Here is an 8063-nt window from a genome sequence, read left to right as displayed (position 1 = left end):
GATAGCAGAAGGTGAAGAGGTCATGCGATGGAGACGCTGGAGACATCTGGTATTTGCTCAGACTGAAACATCCTGTGAAAGTTATCTTTCTGTGCTGTAAATTCATGGGAGAGGCTTTTGTCCAACACTCTCAAGGCTTTATGGTAGTCATTTCAAGGTTGACATCTGTGGCTATGCAGCCAAGAGTCAAGTAGCCACTTTGAGCCATACAGTCACAAAGCAGCCAGGCCCAAATCCAATACGGCTCCCTACATCTTCCCCATTTTTCTTTTATAAAAGACCATTAGGTAGACGTAGTGGTCTGAGAGAGATCAGACATGCTTCACAGAGTGCCCAGCTCAGCCATGACAAGCCACTCTCGTAGTTAGGACTGTACCCCAATGGCTAGGAATGAACTTATGCTGTAACACACCATTCTGGGATTCACGTGTGTGTTTTGGGGGGAGAAACTGGGCAGAGGAGCATTAACCGGCCTGTACGTTTAAACGGGGTGCAGCCACCTTTGTCTTAGGATCGTCCTCTCAAACCCTAGCCTTATCCGTCATAGGATCACCCTCAAGGCTCCATGTCTTAGATTGGTCAAGGGTCAGAGGAAGTTGCCCGTCACTGAGGATAGCTACATTGGGTCATCTTTTTATTCCTCTTACTCAAGCCCAGGGGTGAAAGAGTAGGGGCCAGATGGCATTAATTTAGGAGATTGTGGAAGTTGAGTCTCTCCCAATATGTAGTGGGCACCTCATCTTGTTCGTTGTCTCTCTGAATCTCCTCAGTTCTTCCAGTCTCCAAGAGATGATAATGTACTGAAACAGAATTTCTAGGCAAAGCAGGGTCTATTTGTGATTTAATAAAGCGTTTAAGTCCCTGAAAGTCCCAAGGACCGAAGGAAATCAACAAAAGTAGGCCCACAAGGGGTCCCAAAATATAAGAAAGCAGGGTAGAGTGCCATGGGGATGTGAAGAACCAGTTTTTATACCAGGACTCCTGTTGTTCTCACTCCATTTTTCGTTTTTCCAGGCCATCTCTCACTTTTCTTAGACTGTCTTCTACAAGTCTTATCTACATAAACACAGCATTCCTCTTTTAAGGCTGCACAAAGTCCTCCTTGTTGTAGGAAGAGCAAATCAAGCCCTCTTCTATTTTGCAGTACTACTTCTGAAAGAGAGGCAACAGAATCTTTTAAATTGACTAAGCCCTCTCTCAGCTCAGCTAGGTCCTGGTCAATTGCAGCGCTGAGTAAATGATAGCGTTGTTGATTTTGTTGGGAAGTCACAAGAGAAGCAATGCCTGTGCCTGTCCCTGCTGTCCCTAACTCCAAGAGGACTGTGAGAGTGATGGCCGATATAGGCTCTCTCTATTTACGATGGGGTACACCAGGGTTTCTATCCCAAAAATCCAAGATATCTTGTGGCTCATGAATGCTGAGTCTGTGGAGTAATTTTACTAATATGCAATAATCATGCTGCTGCAAGATCTCAGATATTATTGCATAGGTAGTCAGCCCTGATGAACATGCCAGATAAGTATGGTTTGGGGTGAGCAGGTACTCATGATGTTTGTTAACAACCAAGGTATGGTTGCATATTTCTAACAGTTGGTGAGGAGGGAGCAAATGTTTTCCAAAAATACAACTTCCCACCCCGGACACCTCGGTGAGGGTAAATTTTAAAAAGTCTCCATCTTCCTCCAAGGGCACAGGAATGACTCCAGGGACCCAAACCAGGAGAGCTGAATCTCCATGCTCCCAGGATCAGCATGTTTCACCAGCCACTCAGGCAGCTGGCACACTCCTGTAGCATCCTGTAGAAAAAACACAAAGATTCGCTCTTCCCCATAAAAATACCTGGACAGGATCATGCCAATATGTGGATCTTTCTATTTCACCTAGGCAGAAGTATGTCTAGTTATAGGGTGCCATAAACACTCAAAGTGTTCCTTGGCATACAAATTTTAAAATTGAAATAAAAGGAGCATTATTTAGCATACAGGGATAACTCCCTTTTTTATTTATTAAGATATAGTTAAGATATTATTTATTAAGATAAGTCCTCAAGGATTAAATTGAGGACACTGAGCGCTTGTATTTATAAATTGACTTGTATACCAAATTATTGTCTCCAGCATTGTTGTTTTGGTGATATAAAGAATGAGATTTTTTTGACTAATTGTTCCTATGTAAGGCCTATAATCTGTCTGGTATCATTGTCCTCCCTTGTTAAGGGGTCCAGGCAATCCAGTTTGAGTTCTTAAATGGCCTATAAAGGAACAGTACTTAGTGCTCTTAACCACTAAGCCATCTCTCCAGCCCCTCACCAGCTTTATTTACCTAAACATAAGCATTAATTAGAAATGCCAAATCCTGTAAACAAGGTCCAGATTTAGCCTTACTTAGAAATCCCTGAGTGGGCAGGGTGAGGCTGGGAGTTGAGAGTAAACAAACAGAATCTTCCTCTTTCTGTGAGGGTGTGCTATCAACTCTATTACCATTTCTAAAGAGCTGGTTATGAGTCTGGTTTTGTTTAGTTGTCTGAGGCAGAGCACTGAAAGGACAGTGAGTTGTCAAACATTCACACTGAAATCATCACTCACTGATTTCATGTAGAAAACTTGTCTCCCATAAAGCACTAAGTAATTGTAAAATTTGAGGGTTAGTAGTATCTAAAATAGGAAAACTTTTTAATCAATTGTAAACCATAAGCCACACATTGGCTACCAGTATATGAATTGAAAGCTTGATTTTTTTAAACATTTTAAAAACAGTGGCTACAGCACGTAATTTAATAATCTGTGCTGAAGCAGGGGAAACTCAAGAGAATTAACAAGTGGTCCAATCATATATGTAGCATTTTTGTTAGATGAACCGCCTATAAATACAGTAAGCGCATTTTCTATGGGTTGTATTGAAAGATCCCCATTTGATATTAGTGCAGCCATTTCTCAAGAATGAGAATCTTGTAACACGGCCCTTGTTTAGCCCCTAGATGTTAGACAATAGACCAGAAAGTACAGAAAGCACGTTCCTACCCACTCTCTAGGAAGCTGCCAGACCATAAGAACAGATGGTATAGAACATATTTACTGCAGGGCAATTACAAGACAAGAAACATCTCTGGGAAGCTAACCGACCACTATAGAAGTGAGATGTCCTTAGTACTGAATGCAGCTGTGCTGATGTGGTTACGGCCTTATCCCAGGAATTCCAGGATGAGAAACATCTGCATAGTCATCTCCGGCACCAAAATAGCTGAGCTAATGAAACTGTGCAATCCCAAATGACCATCTAAGCTGCACACCTCTGTTTTTCGAGGCTTTTCACATCCCTCCCATGTGAGGACCGTGCCGAGCCCCAATGCATTAGTAACCATAAGTAAACCTCTTGTTTTTATATTTTTACAACAATGCTGAGTCCCATGTGTCCGTGGGGTGCTGAGTGTCCTCAGGACTGGAGTGGGGGGCTCTTCTGTCTGAGGGTCTTTCAGTATGTACAAATTTACAGAAAATACAAAAGCATGTAAAGAGTAAAAGTATCAATTTTGCCTGAAAGATTTGTATATGTAATAGGCCAAATATCAGTATTTGTAATAACCAATTTAATTGCTGTTTGGAATAAGATATGTTTTACCAGGTTTCTTTTTAAAATATTTTCAAGACTCTAGCCTACAATTCTGTATTAACACAACTGAAGCTTTACCTCTAATGAGGATAAAAAACAAAGGCCTAAGAACTCTGGTAAGGTGAGGTACTTAGCCAATTAACATATCCTTAGAAGCTTCAAAATTAGTATCTTTTCTGGAATAGTGTAACAGCTACTCCCCAAATATTAAAGCTCATTTTGAGAGCAAAGGTTTGTAGTAAAAATTTCCATATACACTGAAAGATTTAAAGTTTTAACTTCTTACATTGAAGAAGTGAAAAAATTACATAATATAAGACTATTAGCCATTTTTTATAAAATTTTTAATGATATCACTTCATGGGCTTTGTAAAATTATAAGCAAGCTCACGAAATGAAAACCCCTCACAACCGCCAGGGTGTAAACAAACTGCATAAAAACAATCCTCTAAATCTATCTTGAAATGGCAGTTGGAGTAAACAAACAGGCTGTCATGCTCTCATAAGTTCTAAAACCTCATCAATCCTTTGTAAATCTTGTAACGATCTCTACCTTTTTGATTTTTTTTAATTACACATAAGTTTGAGTTAGTCAATGTAACACTGGCAATCCTTAATCACAATACTTAAGTTCTCCTTGTAAAACCAGAGCACAACCACAACTTTGGGAAGTCACCTGAGTTCTGAGTACATGACTAGGCAGCTGTCCTTGGGGCAGTAGAATTAGTATCAAAATACAGATAACTTCAGGGCAAACCACAACTTTGGAAGGCAAAACTCAACTTCTAACAAACAATCTAGTCTCCAAAATCTAGTCTCCGAGTCTATCCTTCATGTTATAAAGTTTGACTGTCAATTCCTACATATGAACGCATGATAGTGCAGTCTCCAATACCTCAACAAAGAGACATTGTCCTAGATTCTTATGGAAGCCTGGTTTTTAGGATAAGAGTTCCATAAAAATATTATCTCAATTTAGACCTGTTTCCCTAGGTTGGCTCATGCCACCTGTTGTCTAGAATGACTCTATCCAAATTACCAGTTTATGTCAACTTTCTGTTACCGACGTTATAATTTTTTAACCATATCCAATAACTTAAAAGCCAATAATCCATGACCAAAGCATGTAGAGCATATTTATACATTTAAAACCAGTCAGAAACAAAATTGAAGTGGTTACACATGTCTTTAATATTTAGACCAAGCACCATTTTTACTTTTCTAGCTGTGATTTTAAGAGAAGCACCTCGTAACCTGTTAAGTCAAATAATAAGTCAGGGATTTTTCTACGAGAAATAGCCATCAGCTCCCATACCAAGAAGCTGAGGGGCTGCTGGAGCCTTTAAGATCAGCTCTTGTAGATGCTCCGCACCCGGGCAGCTTCTCCAGCTGACCTAGGCTCCTAGCTATAGGTACAGGGCTCCAAAGATCAATTGAAACTGTTTTTTATTCATTTGTTCCTTTTTTTTTTAAACGAGTTAAAACCAAATCAAGGTGTGAACGACCGGCAGATAAAGTTTTTATCGTTTTTTTTTCTTTTGAACATGAAACATAAAACATTTAACAATGAGAAACAAAAACCACAGACATAAACTGACCGACATGGACAGCTTGGTGCACCAAGGACAGACAATAGACATAGAGGGGAAAAACTAGATGGTGTCCCACTGAAGGGACCCAGATATCCTACCTATGGAACCCAGAACCAGAAATAAGCATTTCTCCAATAGGAGACAGCAGAGAGACAGGACGTCTCCTTCCTTTCTTTTGTTCCTAGGAGAGCTCTGAAAGTTTTTCTTTCTCCAAAGCATCCGTGGAGAGTACGGGAGGACTGTTTTTCCCAAACCCATTCTCTCTCATGTCTAGGGCATAAACTATCTCTAGTCAGGGTCCAAAGACTAAAACATAACTCTAAAAGAACTCATACACAAAAACACTTTACCATTACTTTCTCTCTTTTTTATTATAAGTTTTACTCATGCTAGCCCAAATCATCAAGGCCTTTTTTAGCCCATCTTACCCCAATACGTCCCTGCTACCCCAAGCTTCCACACCTTGAAACTCCTCTTATGCTGACTTGGCCTGAGCTGCGCTGTAGTCCACGCACAGCCTGCAGCTTGCTTGCTAGCAGGCCTGCAAGCTTGTCACTCAGCCCCCCAATTCCCTATTCTGTATTGTCCCTTCCTTAGAGGCTGGGAGAAAGAGTAATTAGAGGAAGAGGCTGTGAGCCCCAGGGGATAAGAGGATGTTAAAGGGGAATGTCAAAGATACAGAATTGTTTTATGGCTCCAGGAGATGAAAGGAGCCAAAAGGTTTTATGGTCCCCTGGTTCCTGGAACAGAGCTACTAAATCAGGAGAAGGGTCGGATCTTCAGGTACTCATTATTTTTATCTCTTGTCCTGTCAGAGTAAAAGTTTGTCAGAGATGATGAAGCATCTGCATTTGAAACACATCTGGTTAGGCTTGGGCCAACCGGTTTCCAGGAATGCTCTCTGCAGGAGTAATGGCTGAAAGGTGCAGGGGTGGGGGTGATAAGCAAAGTAGTTCTCTTGCATTTTTAACAATTTGTCTTCCTGAGTCAGGTCCTGTTGCTGAGTTTTGGGCTAATTTAAAACTCTATCTCTCATTCCCCTCTTCTAACTCGGCCTCAGAGATAGAAGACCTAGACCTAACTCAGAGGGGCTGCAATAGCAGTGGCTGCCGGGCGCCTCTGGCACCACGGTTGCCCCACAGCCCCCATGCTGGCTCGGAGGGCACAGCACTTTGGAGGAGCCTCGCAGGGCGCTGATGTCTCAGGGCGCGCCACGGAGCTCCCTGAGGAGCAGAGTCCTTTTTTTTTTAAACAGTCTAGTTGTTGAGAGTCAGAGAAAGGGGGTCGTCAAGTCTGTCACATCGTCAAAGTCACAAGTAACCCAAAACAAATTCCTAAGACACACAGTAGCTAGCAAAAAACACAAAGACACAAAGACACAGACGCTATCTCCTGAATCGGAACCACCTAGGATACTTTTTCTTATAATAAGAAATTTAAACACTTTCCAACTTTATTCCAACTATAGGAATTAATTTCTGGTCCTTCAATAATAAACCAAGGACAAGTTTCTGACACAAAGACAAAAAAAAATTCGCTTAAAATTAACCAGTGACACTTTTCATCAATAAAACAAAAGAACTCGATTAAATCCTTTTTCTTAACTCTTAATCCTCTCTCCCTGAGTGAGCGCTTGATCTCTCCTATGAAACAAGCCTCCTTAATCCATATCTTCCCCATGACAATTAGATGACAATTATTCAACCAGTCCTTACCTCCCTCTCCAGGGACAAACAAGAGATATGACCTGAAGAGTCCTCAATTCCCGCTGCAGCTCTTTTATCTCCCTCATCCTGTAGTTGGCCATGCTTCAGTGTCCCTGGTCTGGCTCCAATTGACCCATCCAGCGGTCCCAGTTATTCAGGGTCCCAAAGAGGGCTTCTACCTGTGTATCAATGGGGGTGAAGAGAAGGAGACCAAGCAAAAGTTCTGTTGTCAAGGTCTCATTTATTGGGGTGAACATTACAACTTTTAAGGCTTTCAGGTAGGGGGAGTATCCTTTGTAAAACACAAAGGAGGGAGGAAGGAGGGCATTCCAATATGGCTCCCTACAACCTCAGAAGATGGAAAGATCTCCCATGCTCCTGGATAGGCAGGATTAATATAGTAAAAATGGTTGTTTTCCTAAAGCGATCTATAGATTCAATACAATCCCCATCAAAATACCAATCCAATTGGTCAAAGAGTTAGACAGAAAAATTTGCAAATTCATCTGGAATAACAAAAAACTCAGGAAAGCTAAAACTATCCTCAACAATAAAAGGACTTCAGGGGGAAATCACTATCCCTGAACTCAAGCAGTATTACAGAGCAATAGAGATAAAAACTGCATGGTATTGGTACAGAGACACAACGATAGACAAATGGAATAGAATTGAAGACCCAGAAATGAACCCACACACCAATGGTCACTTGATTTTTGACAAAAGAGCCAAAACCATCCAATGGAAAAAAGATAGCATTTTCAGCAAATGGTGCTGGTTCAACTGGAGGACAACATGTAGAAGAATGCAGATTGATCCATTCTTATCACCCTGTACAAAGCTTAAGTCCAAGTGGATCAAGGACCTCCACATCAAACCAGATACACTCAAACTAATAGAAGAAAAAGTGGGGAAGCATCTCGAACACATGGGCACTGGAAAAAATTTCCTGAACAAAACACCAAGGGCTTATGCTCTAAGATCCAGAATTGACAAATGGGATCTTATAAAACTGCAAAGCTTCTGTAAGGCAAAGGACACTGTGGTTAGGACAAAACAGCAACCAACAGATTGGGAAAAGGTCTTTACCAATCCTACAACAGATAGAGGGCTTGTATCCAAAATATACAAAGAATTCAAGAAGTTAGACGGCAGGGA

The sequence above is a fragment of the Rattus norvegicus genome, chromosome X (assembly GCF_021556685.1).
Source record: "Rattus norvegicus strain SHRSP/BbbUtx chromosome X, alternate assembly SHRSP_T2T, whole genome shotgun sequence".
NCBI lineage: Eukaryota > Metazoa > Chordata > Mammalia > Rodentia > Muridae > Rattus > Rattus norvegicus.
The sequence above is the reverse complement of the archived record's forward strand: the minus strand, read 5'-3'. Positions refer to the sequence as shown.